The sequence below is a fragment of the Opisthocomus hoazin genome, chromosome 5, assembly GCF_030867145.1.
Source record: "Opisthocomus hoazin isolate bOpiHoa1 chromosome 5, bOpiHoa1.hap1, whole genome shotgun sequence".
Lineage (NCBI taxonomy): Eukaryota > Metazoa > Chordata > Aves > Opisthocomiformes > Opisthocomidae > Opisthocomus > Opisthocomus hoazin.
In genome coordinates this window covers 28,015,159-28,029,645 of record NC_134418.1, presented here as the reverse complement: position 1 = coordinate 28,029,645, position 14,487 = coordinate 28,015,159, and the positions used below count along the sequence as shown (strand labels likewise).

At 42.9% G+C, this 14,487-nt stretch overlaps 1 protein-coding gene across 9 annotated transcripts in view; it reads left to right on the top strand.

The window, feature by feature from the left end:
• APBB2 (amyloid beta precursor protein binding family B member 2) overlaps window positions 1-14,487 on the top strand; it is a 196,126-nt gene that overhangs the window by 28,143 nt on the left and 153,496 nt on the right. The window contains exon 1 of one of the 9 annotated variants that reach the window (XM_075420732.1): window positions 7,143-7,173. The exons of 7 other annotated variants lie outside the window; for them this stretch is intronic. The gene's annotated coding sequence lies outside the window, so the exon portion shown is untranslated. Of the gene's footprint in view, window positions 1-7,142; window positions 7,174-13,300; window positions 13,320-14,487 lie in introns of those variants that run through there. One more of the 9 variants, XM_075420733.1, reaches the window with a different exon arrangement.

Here is a 14,487-nt window from a genome sequence, read left to right as displayed (position 1 = left end):
AGTGCATATGTGTATAGATATATAGAGAGGAAAAAATGGGTTTGTAGGAAAAAACAAGCAGCCAAATAAAGACAAATTCTCTGTAGAAATTGCTTGACTTGAGGAACAATTGGAAGATTAGACCAGATAATGGTGTGTACGTTACTTTGGGGAAATTTGTCAAGCAGCATGTGAATGCTGCCTTGCTGTTCCTAGTGCAATCCTAGCTGCTGAGATCAAATGGTGACTGAGCGTTAGTCAATAATTCTGTATGTGTAGGTCAAATATTTTCCAGCTCTTAATTGGTTTCTGTATATAGTGTGCTGATGGTACCCATTATTTCTCTTTTTCTCCAACATTGTGGATGCTTTCTTCTTAATTTAAGTAGGGTTTGGTTTTTTTGACAGAAATTTCAATTACTTTAGAAGCATTGAAAACTTGATATGTTGCATCTAATTCAGTCTGGCTTGTATTTGTCACCCTCCCAATACATCTTCGGTGCAGAGATGCTCAAATGGTGTTCGTTTAGGATAGTATAGTTATTTCTTTCCTTCATAGTGCTTGAAAAACTTGCCACATCACGTTTGTTATTTAGTGCTGGGTTGTAGTGAAAATGAAGGTGGCTGGAAAAAGAGGATCACTTCAATTTTTTGTTGTAGTAGTGTATGCTAAATGAGAAAAAGTGGAGTCCTGCAAGCAAACCCTTGCTCTGCAGTATCTTTAGTCTGAGTTTTCACATCTGAAGTCCAGCCTGTGCTGTACTCTTGAAAAGAAGCAGGTCAGCTTCCAGAGTCTCCCCAAACACACAGCTACAGTCTTATGATAAGACATGTTTCTGCGAAATTGTAGGCACCATAGAGCAAATGCATGGGAGAGGAAGAAATTAAACCCAAGTTTTAACAGCAGTGAAGGAGTGAAGAAAGGGTTAAAAAATAAAGTGGTCGTCAGTATTGGATATGTAAATAAGTATTATTTCTCAAGTAGGTTTTACTTACTGAGTTTAAAACTTGGAAGCAAGCTGACTTTAGACGGTAATGCAAGCAAATGGTTCTCCTGACTATTTCTTAATCTGGATATAAGCAAGCATAACAATAACCCCCTGAGTGAGATTATTACTGAATTGTGTAACGTTTCCAAACAGCATTTTGAATTTGACACTGTTGGAAGCAAGAACAATTACTCCAGTCCTGCAGCTGCATATGCCTGATCTGAGTCTGATCCAGTATCTTCTCCTAAGGTCAGGATTTTTTAAAGGTCAGTTTTTTAAAAGTAGTGCAAGTAGAATTTTAAAGGTTTTAAATGCAAGAGCTGAAGAGCAGTGTGGTGTAGTAAATAGAGAACTAGATTAGGTCACCTGAGCTAGAGAAACCCTGTCTGTGCTCTGCTGAATTCCAGCTGATTTCAGTGGAGTCAGGCTTTACCGTGGGATTTCCACTCAGCATCAGCGATGCTGCTTGTATGGTCTTTTCATCCTTTGCCTTGCTAAAGGATGCGTTTCGTTTCATGAGGCTGGTATACTGAACTAAGAATGAGAAATGTACAGCTTGCTTTTGCTGAAGGTGGTACCCAGTAGCTACCCAAGCAGCACGTTTCAAGTCCGGATTGCACATGCTACTTGACTGCTGTGTCTCGTTCAGTCGAGTGTTGTTGGAATTTTTCTTGTATTGAATAGTCTCTCTGCACTTCATTATCGTAGGAGGATTATCTGCATTGCACATGCATGTGCTGTGGCTGCAGAGGAGATCTGAGCTGGTCTCATGCAGGCTAGCTCAGGACCAGAAGCGGTGTGCTCGAGCTTGGGCAGCAGCGTGCAGCCTTGGCGGTTTGGGCTGGTGCCATCTTATGGGTGGATCTCTGTACTTTGGGATTGGCATTGCTGATGTTGCTAATGTGCTCCTGTACCTTAGTTGATGTAACTTGTATTACTCTTCTCATCTGCAAGACTATGTTTAAAAGAAAAGGCTTTATAGGTTAAAAAAATAGATTACCACTTGTGACAGCAGTCACCTGTCCAGGCATTCTGTCCTTTGCATGTTTACTTTGTAATGTGAATAAGGTTATAATATATGTAAACAACAACACCACTTGGACTCTACTATAGTGTTATTTTATAGCACTACAACTGAAGGTCTTTAAGCCTGTTTTATAAATTGGGTTTGGCTTTCTGTGGGGAAAACAGTGCTGATGTATTCATCAAATTTAAGGGATTAAGATGAGGAGGAAGTTAAATACTGTGGAAAGTGTATTTGAATTGCAGAAACACAAGCAGAGTTGCATGAAAGATGTTAGGAAACAATCTGTTCTCTGTTACAGTTTTAGAGATCTTCAGTGAAAAAGAGGACTTTGTTTTTGCGTACCCCGAGGAATGCGCTCTCTTGTAGGTGGGGTACCTTTGCATGCTTTTAACAGCCTAATCGGCACGTAAAACCACCCCAAAGGCTGCTTTCTTAATGGAAGGACTGTGCTTGTGTGGTATGTGTTTCTGGCTAGATCCAAGCAGGGGTTTTTTGGAGGCCTTTTGCATTTTTTGCGGTAACCTGAATGAACAAAATATTTGGAGAACACACCCCAGTGGTGTTCCTAGGTCTTGTCTTTTGTCAATGGCCTGTTGTTTGAAAGATGTGTCTAGGAGAAAGTACCCGACTACCTTTTCAAAGTGTGCCTTTGACATATTTCTATGCTCTGCAGTTTTTAATAAAGAGAAAAATATTACTGCAATACGCTCTTAAGGTGTTGTTTGACAGCAGCGTAAGCCAGGATAAGCTGGTGGTTTTGCCAGTGATGCCTTTGTAGTCAAGCTTCAAGGGTTAGACTACAGCATTACTGGCATGGGTTACTGTGTAATAGGACTTTTATATTAGAAGGAGCTGGATGTGTTTCACGATTTCTGGGGAAAGTAAACATTCGGTTCCCTGGGGTGAATTTCCTTGATGAGCTGTCAGATTCCTTTAACTTTCCAAAAGCAAGCTCTTACCTGATGATAGAAAATAGTGCCTGACTGTCCAAGTTGGTGCTGAGAAGCGAGGAAGGCTCCCTGTTGCCCCTTGTGCCTTGGAGAGGCTGAGCACCTTGGCTGTGTGGCTTGTAGGGTGCTGCTGAGCATTTTCTCCACAGCTCAGTTTGCTTCCCTGCGGAGAATCAGACCGAGGGACTGACCTTGGGCTTGTTGCTGCATTTCCCAGCTGGCCCTTCGCTAGCAATGGGTAGGTATTTCTCTCTAGCTAGCTTACGGTGCTGTGGGGATGCTGACAGAAATAGTAGACAAAAGCAGAATAGTAATGCTTTAAAGAGACCTTAAATTGTAGAAGAATCTAAACTTCTCTAATGCTAATGTGTAACTGTGGTACCTTCACACTACCTACAACTGATTGTGGTTGGTTGGCTGGTTGTTTTTAAAGCCAGTCTAAGCACGGAGGGACTGTTGCTGGCATTCGGTTCCACTTTCATCAGGAGGCTTTTGTGGATGGTTATATACACCCTCAAAATGCAAACTCCTAGCGGAGAACAATGTAGCAAAACATTCTTATGGTGTTCCCTGTGAATAGATGTGTTCATGTGGGGTTTTGGTTTTTGTTTTGTTTGGATGGGGGTTTTTCTGTTGGTTTTTTTCTGTTTGTTTCTTTGGGTTTAATTTCCAGTCCTAGCCTGGGTTTTCTGTTGTTAATTAAATCTGGTTTTGCTTTTTTTCGCTTATAGAAGCCTGTCATTCGTTAGCTGGGTCAACTGAACTGTGTGCACATGTGCTCTCCTTTCATTGTACCAGGAAGCTAGAGGTATTTTTCCAGGCACTTTTTGGGCCTTTTATGGTGTGGAGCCGTTGGACCTGCACAGGGGTTTTTGGTGTGTCTATATAGTTTCTGTACACTCTAAGCAACTGATTATCAGTGACACATTAACTCCATGTAGAAGGAATACTGAGCAGTTCAGGTATCAAGTTACTTGGGTGAAGAGCAGGAGCATCAAGCAAAGGAGACAAGAAAGGTAACTAAAATATACTTCAAAGGGAAGAAAAGGAAATGAGTTGTTTTAAAGGACTTAGTCCTTTTGGAAACATTTAGAGCAAAAGCCATCCAAAGGCCTGCCTCCTTGTTCTTAGCATTTTGCTCTGCAGCTGGCTGTATTTCTTTCAGTAGCAGCTCCTGTGGATGACAGTGCTGCCTACCAGCATGGCAGAACTTGTCAAGGTGGCCAGGATGTCGGCTCCTTCGTTATTCATGTGCAGTGTTTCCTCTTACGGAGATCTCTTTCTGGGCTGTTGTATGTGGAAAGGAAGTATCATAGATTTGTGGTTTGTTGGTTTGGGTCCCATCTTGCTGCCCCCCCCCCCCATCACTTTTTGTGTTCAAAAGCAAGTGCCCTTGCGTAGGAGCATCGCACTGCAGTATTTTGTGCAAAGGTGGCTTGTGAGTGTATGAACAGAAATGAAGTGGGTTTTTCCTGCTCTGTGTATGTATATGACGGTGGACTGCTAAAGACACTTTACTGACAGGTGTGTGTTCCAGTTAGTGAAGGAAACTGTGTTCATGAAGACTGGAGCAAGGGCTGAAAGCAAGGAGATCCTGTCCTGGCTGTTGTTGTCGCTCGTGGTGATGCTTGTGCCACTGTGGTTCTGGGAGACCCAGCGGCCATCTACTGCTTGTTTTAAGGCTGCTCCAGCAAGACAGTGTTAACTTTCTTGGACCTGCCCAGACAGTGTACCATAGCTGAAGAGTATGCTGCTTTAGGTAGGTGTACCAAGAGGGTGATATGCCTTATCTGTTAATGGGAAGGGTGCTAATGCTCTGGAGGATTCCTGTCATTCTTGTGATGGAAGTCAGTCTGGCCTTTTGCAAAACAGAGCCTTGGTGTTTATAACAAAAAAATGAGGATGTGAGGCGCTAGTGTGGCCTCACGTCCCACAGAGCAATAGCTCTCCAGAATACCTCTCTTTGTTGTTGTCCTTGGGACTGTTGTTGCTGAAGCAGGATAAGTATATCAGCTGTACAGAAGGAACTGATTTCTTCACTGTGGGGTGGCTGATGACTTGTATGTTTTGAATCAAAATACAATTAAGCATTTGGGTGTATCTCTTGTCTTTTTAAAGCTTCTGGATGCCTCTTTCAGTTCTTAATCTCCCTGCTATTCCTGCTTTTTCTGAGCTCCAGCAGGGGCAGTCTGGATTGAGCCATCAAGTATGGGATGAATAGATGTTGCTATTGTGGCACGTTTCTTGAGGATGCTGTAGCCAAGGTCAGTGAGCCAGGCTGGGAATCACTCAGTAAGTGCAAAAGGGAGTTAGCTGAGCATAATGACTGTCCCTCCCTACAGATGCTTGTCTAAGCGTATATGAAAGTGCTTATGGACTGAAGTTTGCTGTTGCTTCAGAACCTTAGTCGGCATGCAACATGGTGAGTGCCTGGGAGGTGCATTTCTAAGCTGGAATAACGAAGCAGAGAAGTAGTTTGAGTGCTGGGGGACGCCTCGGAGCAACTTGGCTGGAGAGAATGCAGTGAAGTGTACCACCTAAATAATGGGTTGTTGTGGTTCTTTCAGACGTGACTTAACATGTCCAAGGAAAGGAGGAGGAAATATTTGAGTGTTGTGGTGTGCTTTTCAGAAGATAGTGTAGTTATGTCAGCAAAGCTCACCTAAAGAAATTTCTAAAGAAAGATTTGCTGTGAAGAGCGTTCTGGGAGGCTTGGTTTGGAGGCGGAGGTGAGCATGCTGCACTTCTTCGTTTGCAAGGAGCATGCCTCTGGCTGACACGTGTCTCATGGTGGCTGTTGGTGATTTCTCCCTGTTTAAACTAGTTAGTTGCATTAGGTTGAAGTGCTCCATTTTCCTGTGGTAGTGTTGAAATTAATTGGACTTATGATGTCAAGGGAGGAATATAAGCCACAGGTAGAAAACATATTCCGGTTTTGCTGTATCTAACAAGCTTTTATTTTTCAAATTTATTACAGGGTGTAGTGTTATGCTTTACTAGCCTGAAGAAAGCATTTCAGTAAAACAGTGCTTGTTCACTGGCTTCCATGTCCCGCTGAAGCTCGGTGCTTTGCAATTGCTTTCTGTTCCTCAGAATTTCTGTTTTCTTTATTTTTTTGGACTGTTGCCTAGTGTCGCCATTTCATGCTCTTGGTGCACTGGAACAGGGTGGCTTTGTCTGCGCTCAGCCCCTGTCATTTTGAGGGAGGGAGCTGGTGGGAGGGAGCCGGGTGCCTGGTGCTTGCAGGCCCCTGGAGGAGCCAGGCAAAATGGTGCCCTTTCATGGGGCTCTAGTAGTAAAGTATACCTTCCCAGCATTTCCCCACTGTTTTACTTGGCTCTGCAAGTTGCCTGAGCTGCGAAGAGCCCCTGGCTCTCGGTGCTGAAGGATATTTTGTGTAGTTGAAGGTGGAGTGCCTCCGCCGTCTTGCCCATGGTCTCCAGGCAGCAGTGAGGGCATGGAGGCCCTGTGCTGTGGGGCTGCTGATGGAAGTCCCGCTTGTCTCATCGCAAGCGTTGCCGAATCCAGGCTGACCCAGTGCTGATCAAGCTTTTGTGGCAGGGGCCTTGTGTCCCGTGGTAAATAGCTTCAGCAAAAGATGACCGCTGAGACCGAGCAGTCCTTGGCTGTGGCTCTAGATGGGCACAGCGTGATTGCCGTGGCTGTCGTCTGCTGCGTCTGGCTTTGGGCAGTGGGAAGGGGGACATGGCGATGGAGGGCTCTCGCTATGCTGTCGTCAGTGTTTGCGTCCCTCTAGGTACTTTTGGGCTGTCTCGCTACTAAACCCCCAGTAGTCTCGCTGGGCTGTGGTAGTTCTCAAAGTCCTGTGCAGTTTCACTTGGGAATTGTGGATGTATGCTAAAAGTCGCAGCGGATGGGGGGGAAGCATTTCCTTTCTCCTTGGTAAAAATAGTCTTTGGCTGAGAAAGAATTGTGATTCCCAGAAACTTTATGCACTGGGCAAAAACTGGCCTGTTGGGAGGTGCTTGCTGCAGACTTGCTCGTGAGCTTCCAGGGGGTAGGTGTGTGGTACCGTCTCCGACAGCCGAAATGGTGAGAGGAGAGTAGCCATACGTGGGATGTGGGAGAGGAATATTCCATAGAAATTGGTTGTCGTTGCCTGCTGAGAGTTTTGGAAATTAGTCTTGGATATTTGGGGCTAAAGACTGACCAACTGGTGTCTGGGGCTGGCGTCCTCTTGAGAAACGAAGACTAGCAGAAGGAGGGAAGTGAGTACCTGAGTTTACGTACATTTCTGATGTTAAAATGGACATATTTTTTACATCTGAGAGGTAGATTTTTGTTCTGCTTTGCAGTTCTCCTGCAAAAAAAAAAAAATTACACTTTCTTTGAGCTCTGATGATTTATTTGCAAGACAGAGCAATTATGTTGTCCTCCCTGATGTTTTATTATCCCAGAATTAGTCCAGAGGCACGTATGTAGGAGGACTTGATGGGAAAACCCATTAAACAGGCGCTGCTCACGCTGGCCCTGTAGCGTTCACAGCAAGCGGAAATTGCAGTGGGACGAGCTCGGCTATAGGCTGCTCTGGGGGGGTAGGGTGACTGTATGCTGCGCTATGCTGTCTGGTACTCTTTTCAAATTAATTGATGGGGTTTAATAATGAACTATGCTTCCTCCTGCGGTAGCGGTACCGTACCCCTGCAGCAGGTACTGATTCTCACAGCGTATCAGGTACCTGATTCTTTATGGGTCAGAGGGAGAACAAAGTTGTCCCTGTTTCCTCCGCGCAAGTTGTATTTTGACAGGTAAGATGACGTAACGGCAGAAATGCAATTTTTCACAAGTTTTGCCTGGTGTGTAGTGCATACCGGACTGGTTCTGTTACTAAGTTACATTAAACAGGGTAACTTAAATGACTCTATTTTTGCTGTGTTGGAGAAGAACTCCATCTCAAGTTGATCAGTAAAGACTCGGCTCTGTTGAAGTCAGTAATATGCTTTCTTATCGCTTCTTGCTGCTTAAAAAAAAGAGTTGCAGTGATTCTGCTGTTTCAGACTGTGGGGAATGAAAATATTCAAAATATGAACTGCGGTCCTCTTACTTACCAGTTACCATAGAAATCTAAATAAAGAATGCTCTGCAAATAGTGTAAATATAGCACTTAACTTTCACAGCTCTCACTTTCTTAAAAAGACATGCCGTTGTTCAGATCTCTGTAGCAGCTGATCAGTAAGGGCTACTGCTCACATTCTGAACAAGATTGCTGTAAAAGTGCTGTATTTACACTATTTGCAAAGTATCTTCAGTGTCAGAGAACTTTTCCATTACTGATTTTTTTTTTTTTAACATCAATTTGTTGTTGAGACTGGCTGCAGTAAATGAGACCATTCTTTATAAGAGGTGCAAAATGCTCAAGATGTTATGGATTGTGAATGAGTCACCTCCAGAACTATTCCTGTAATGGGAAATGCGACCCAGTGACATGCAGAGCAACCAGCTTAAAGCTGCAGCCAGAAACTCAGGAAGCAGCAAGATGTTTTGTCTGGAAACATGCTGCTCTTCTGGGCGTCACTCAGACTCTCCCCTACTCCAGCTTTCTCACTCAGCCTGTTGCATAGCCCAAGAATGGGGAATGGAGGCGAGCTGGCTTCTGGGTGGCTTTGGCCTCTGCGAATTGCGTGGTCTGACTTATGGCAAGTAGGTTTGTGACCTAATATCCTTTTAGGAGCTGGGAGTCATTGCAGAGTAAAGCTGCTCCAGGTTCCGCCTGCTGTTCTAAGGAACGTGTATTATGCATGTCTTATCTGGTGGGACCTGATGGTATTTCCACCACTTTTCATTGTTTTCAAAGTAAATATTAAGACTTTTTTTTTTAAGCAGTTACTGTGTTTTTATCAGTTTTCATCTGTTTCCAGTCATCTCATATAATGTAAATCACTTTTATATTCCATTGATTTTTATTTTTTTTCTTTTTCCTAGGGCTGGCTGGTAGTAGTAGCCTCCTTGCAGAAAGAGAGCTAAGCATGTAAGAATTTTAAATGAGTTTCCATCTGGTGTTGCTTTTGGCTTGGTAACAGGAATAAAAATGTTTTGCATTTTTACAAAGTACAGGATTTTTTTTTCTCCTTATAATTAAACACTGAATCTAAAAAGCAAAATGGAAATTCACAGATTTCCAGAGCAAGGTCGCTGAGCTGTGCCCTTACATCAGCATGCAGCTGAGGGAAGCCAAAAAGCATCTATGCCATGTGGTGGATGGACAATCTGGGGATTTTTATAGGCAGATCTGAGCTGGTATGGCTTACTAACAGCTCTCTAAGCAATGTAGCTGTACTCCTGAGATGCTCTGCTCTTGGAAGTTTCTAAGTTAGCTCTACTAGTCATCTGTAATTAAACAAAATGCAGTCCCCACGCCTACATCGTGTTCGGGTGTTGGCCTGGATAATTTTGTGCAGTACTTCTTTGCTTGTTGGTACTGCAGTAACTACTGAACTTCGTAGTGCATGTTTGGAGAAAACTGGGCAGCAATTCTGGCTGGGGAGGTTGATGCCCGCCCCGCCCCCCCTGGGCTCCCACTTCTCACCTTGCTCTGGCAACTTTGGCTCAGTGTAGTGGTTGGCACTTCTTGTCTGGGGAGCGCTGAGGCTTTTGCAGGTGTTGATTTTGCTGTATTTGTCCAGAAAACGCAGGCACCTTTCTAATGAACAGGGTGATGTTGCATGAGGACAGTGTTGGGAGGTCTGCTCTTCTCTTTCAGTGACTGTGTCGTTATTTAGTGGAGTTGGTGCTGGTCTGTTGCTGTCCTTCGGCTCTTGAGCTGTGCGTGCTGCAGAAATGGCCATGGAGGGTGCTTCACCTTCGTATCACTCTAGCCTGGTCTGACCGCTGTGCCTAGCTTGAGGTGCCTCCATAGGGAAATCGGATCCCTTCCCGTGAAGGACTGGTGCCTGAATGTACCTCTGAAAGCCAGGAAGAATAATACAGGCGTTGTTCGCTGTGGCTGAGACCATTTATTTTTGAGGTCAAAAGCATCTGGGGGACATATTTATTATTTAATAGGTATTTGATAATGTTTCAAGTCTTTTTTCTTGATGTCCTGCCAAAAGAGAAATAGTTGTTTCAGTAGCAATTTTACCAAACTTATGTGATAAGAAACCGATCTGAACTCAAAAAAGTGATATTCTTTAATCAATCTGCAATTTTGCTCTACTTCTTTTTCTGTGTCCTGCTTTCTGAAAAGCCTACTCAGCAAATCTAGCAATTATTGTATCAGTTGACTACTGGCCATGTTTTGCATGCTTGCAAAAATAGTAGATGGTGGAATTTTAGCAAAGCAGCTCTCTCCTTAGATTTGTGCTAATATGGTGTTGTATTTCTTTTCCTCCACTAACTTATCAAAATTGAAGGCAGTTTTTACTAAGGTGTAATATGATAAAGAAAAGTTGAATTTAGATACAACACTACCAAGTAATTATAGTCTAGTGCACGAATATAAATGTAGCTTGAAATACTCAGTTGCGTTTGAAACAATTTCAGCTGCAAACTAATAGTATGCTTTTTTGGGCTTCTGTTTTATACATGATGTTTGACTGCTTGTAGCTATTGGCTCTTTTTCTTTCTGTCCTCACATTAAAGAAATTTCTCATTTAATATTTAATTATTTAGTATATTTATTATTTATTTTTCAGTTTCTTCAACAGTTACCAAAAAGCAAACATTTTTAGGTCAACGGCTCTTCCGTGTTGCCCTCTTCAAAGGAGCAGAGAATCACAAAACAGCATAGAATTGCTAAGCTGAAGGTTAGAAAATAAAGGTGAAAATTTTAAGTCCCCAGCTTCTGACTTCAATGAGAGCAGGGAGGTCAATGCGAGATCTGCCAGCACTACTCACGAGCCATGTTCAGGTACACAGGACATGCCATAGGTTGGTGATGAATGAGGAGGTGGAGTTATGCTGCTTTCAGAGAAACAATACTGCTTTTTTCTGTATTTGTTTTTTTAATTATCATAACTTGGAGTATCACGTGAAATCACCAAACTTTGCAGCCCTGTGGTGTTGAGAAATGCATATAGGTGTGTAAGCCATTCAGTTTTGAGTGCTGCAGAAAGAGCAGCTTGAACTGTATTTCTCCAGTTATGCTTGAAACTGAGAGAGGATGAGTGTATAGGGGTAGGGAAGGTTTTATGGGAGAAGAGTTCTCACAGACTGAGGAGCATCCTTTTAGCCAAATGGCTTTGAGTAGAATGAAAATTAATACTACAGTGAAGCCAGTGAGTTACTGCTGGAAGAAGCTATTTTTATTCATGTTGTTTGTTTGTTTGTTTGGGTTTTTTTTACATGTGCGATGTGGCCCTGCCCCCTTGTTTCAGCCAGCTCTGGGGCTTTTTTATATCAGTCACTGGGATTTAATGCCTGGGTTTGTCCTATTCCCTCTGCCATCTTGGCTGTTCTGCTGGCCTAGGTCCCTGTGCAGGTTCCCTGCCCAATTAAATGGATGCCAGAAAAGGCACAGGAGGATCAGGAGGTGGGAGAAACCTTGCCTTAACCCCGCATGGTCTGGGAAGCTCAGGTAAGTGGGAACTCCGCTGAACAGAAGCGCTCTGGAAGTTCAGATTCCTCTTATGAAAGGGGAGAAGGACCCATTGCAGAGAAGAAAAACTTGCATAGTTCTGTTGTTTCACAGGCCACAGTGGTGTTGCATTTTGGGTGCATTGAGTTTTATTTTTTCAGAAACATCAGAAGTTTCTTGGGATGGGGGAGAGATGATCTGTCGGGGCTCTTGCAAACTGGAGTTGCCCAGACTGAAGACAGACATTGAAATGCAGTGGGTATTGATCTCCATTCAGCATTTCATTGTAGATAAAAATGCAGCTTTCTGCTCTTGAATCCTTAGTATCTTGCCATGTGTTGCCATTGCTGCTGTTCCTGATCGGCTGGTAATTGCTTATTTTATGCGTGTGTTGTGGGTGTGAATTCCCAGAGGTATTAGTCCTTTGGGTTTTCTTTCAGGTGTGGAGAGGAGGAGGCTGACCGCTGTTGCATGCTCACAAGAAATAGTACTGTGAGAAATTGCCTCTTGCCTGTCCAGAACCCGGCTTCTCCTCCAGGAGCAAAGTAGTTACTGAGCCTTTTTTACTCACCCTGTTTGTCTTCCTCTGACAAAGTAAATACACACTAATTATCCTGTTGATTACGTGGTGCAATTTCCTTGTTCACTTTAAATTGCAGTGGTTCTGTGCCACTGCCAGCCTGAGGACCTTTGACACCGGTTTGGCCTTGAGTTTTGCAGACATCAGATATATACCATACTGTAGTAATCTGTCAGAAAAGAAAGTGCTGCAAAATGTGAATGGACTTTGAGAATAAATGTTTCTGATACTTCTTTGATTAAGCATCAGCAGCGTAAAGCTTTTGTGCTGTGGAAGACTGCTGCAGCTGGTATCAGATTTAAATCAGTCATTGTGTTTGACAGCTGTTCTGATGGCCGGTACTCGCAGTTGGGTACGCTGCAGCAGCATCGTCTCGGGAGAGCAAAGATGTTATGCATGAGCTCAGGTCTTTCCTTGCGCCATGAAAGATTTATCCTTTCATGGAACTTTGCATCAGTGTTGGATGCTTTGGAAAAGTCTTCATAAGTAGATGCATTTTGATAATCTTATTTAGTTGTTGTAGATGGTGTCCTGTAAGGATCTAGCTATATCCTGTGAGACGCTGAGATCATCTTCTGAAATTGCTAAGGGAAAGTTATGATGCGGGACACCTTAACAATTGATCAATCTTGGGCTGTTTTTACAATTTTTTCATCTAAAAGGAGAAGTTGACTTAATTTGCTGCACGTTTGCTCACAACTCAACCACAGTATCATAAAATGAGTGAGGGTTAAAACTACCCAGTCTTGCTGTTGGACATTGCTTCTCTGGATTGCAGTGTTGATCACTAGTGAGCTGGTGCATTAGTTACTTTCAAAGACTACCTCTGTTAGGAAAGTGATAGCTCCTTACACACTCCAGTCTTGGGCTTGGATGTGTACATTATCCTGTGGTTTGTAAATTGTACAGTCTCAGGTTTATTGTTGTTCACAGTTGAATTCCACCAAACCTTACCCTTATCTGAAATGAAGGAAGCCATAAGAACATAAAATAACAGTGCAGCTTACATTTACTGGTGATAATGTGTACTTGCATATTATCTTTCATCAGTGGTTCTGGAGATGTTTTGCAGAGTTTCAGAGAGCCTCTCCTGTCCTGGAAATTTGGAGTTAAGAGTATCAGAAGATGTCTGATTCTAGGCAGCAAGATGTATTACGGCAGCAGGTGACAGTAGGCTCTTCACTCATCTTACCTGCCTCGTGTGGGCATGTTTGGCTGAATTCCTGGAGATCCATCCTATCTTGCAGGGCATTTGGTGTAAGGTTAGTCTGAGTCTCCTCTGACTGTTGAGATATTCATATTTGTGAGTAATAGGTGACTTCAGTTTTGTACGGCTCTCATCATGTCTTGTCTACTGGTTTATCACTTTCTTGTACCTTGCTATCATTCTCTAGTTTGGAAATTGTGGAGAGGAGAACTCTGTTAACTCCATGTTTTGTGCACAGGATATACCTGCATGGAGGGTCTCTGAGCAGTGCCAAAACGAGTTATTGATACATCTGTAAAGGATGTTATGGGTTATCTCTTCTGGGTTGTTTTAACACACCTGAAGCCGTGGGTGCTACTTGTGGTGGCTGTGGCTTTTTAGTAGTTTTGCAAACCATCCTACAGCGAACTTAAGCCATTTGTACAAGGCCCTTCTGACTGTTAATAGTAAAATAAAATCCTTGGTCTTCATTCTCTGAGCTGTGTTTAGCCTCAACTATGATTTTTCATTAGGTTAGTATTTACAGAAATCTTGTGACTGACAGTCAACTTACATAACCAAAGAAAATTACAGATGCCTGTAAGTACTCGGTAAGTTGTAGCCAACTAATAGGAATGCACCTCGCACAGCTTGTGTGGTTTTGCCTTTTATTGTATTTGAGATGGTGATTTGGCCTAAGGAAGTCTGAGGTTTATTGGCATTCCAGGTGCGCGCTCTTACTGTGCAAACAGAGGAAACATTATCCTTGCTAAACTGCATCTCTGAAGAAGAGATGGAGGCTGGAGAAACAAGTTTTAAGTACAAAAGAAGACTCTGGTCTTTTAACACTGTTGCATAAAAACTCTATCATATCTGTGTGTCTTTTTCCAACTGTAATCACTCTTCCTATGCTTTATTACCTCCAGTAATCACCATCGTTTTTTTCTTTTTGCATGAAGCTTGACTGCCCCCTTTACTCTGAACGGGGCCCTATTGTATGGATGTACGGGTGAATAACCTACGCTCTGGGTCACGGGGAGGGTCTGCAATAAAATAGTTTCTATTTTTTATTTTATTTAGTAAAATTTAGAAAAGACTCTGCTTGTGCAGTAGACAAAGAAGAAGTGTTTTTATATTTTTAAGGAATTGCATTTGTTGTAAATATATGAAGGCAATACAGTGTTTTAAACTTTTATGGTGCCTTGTGGCTTCATCAGGAGAAGACAAGCTTTGTCTAAGTTGGG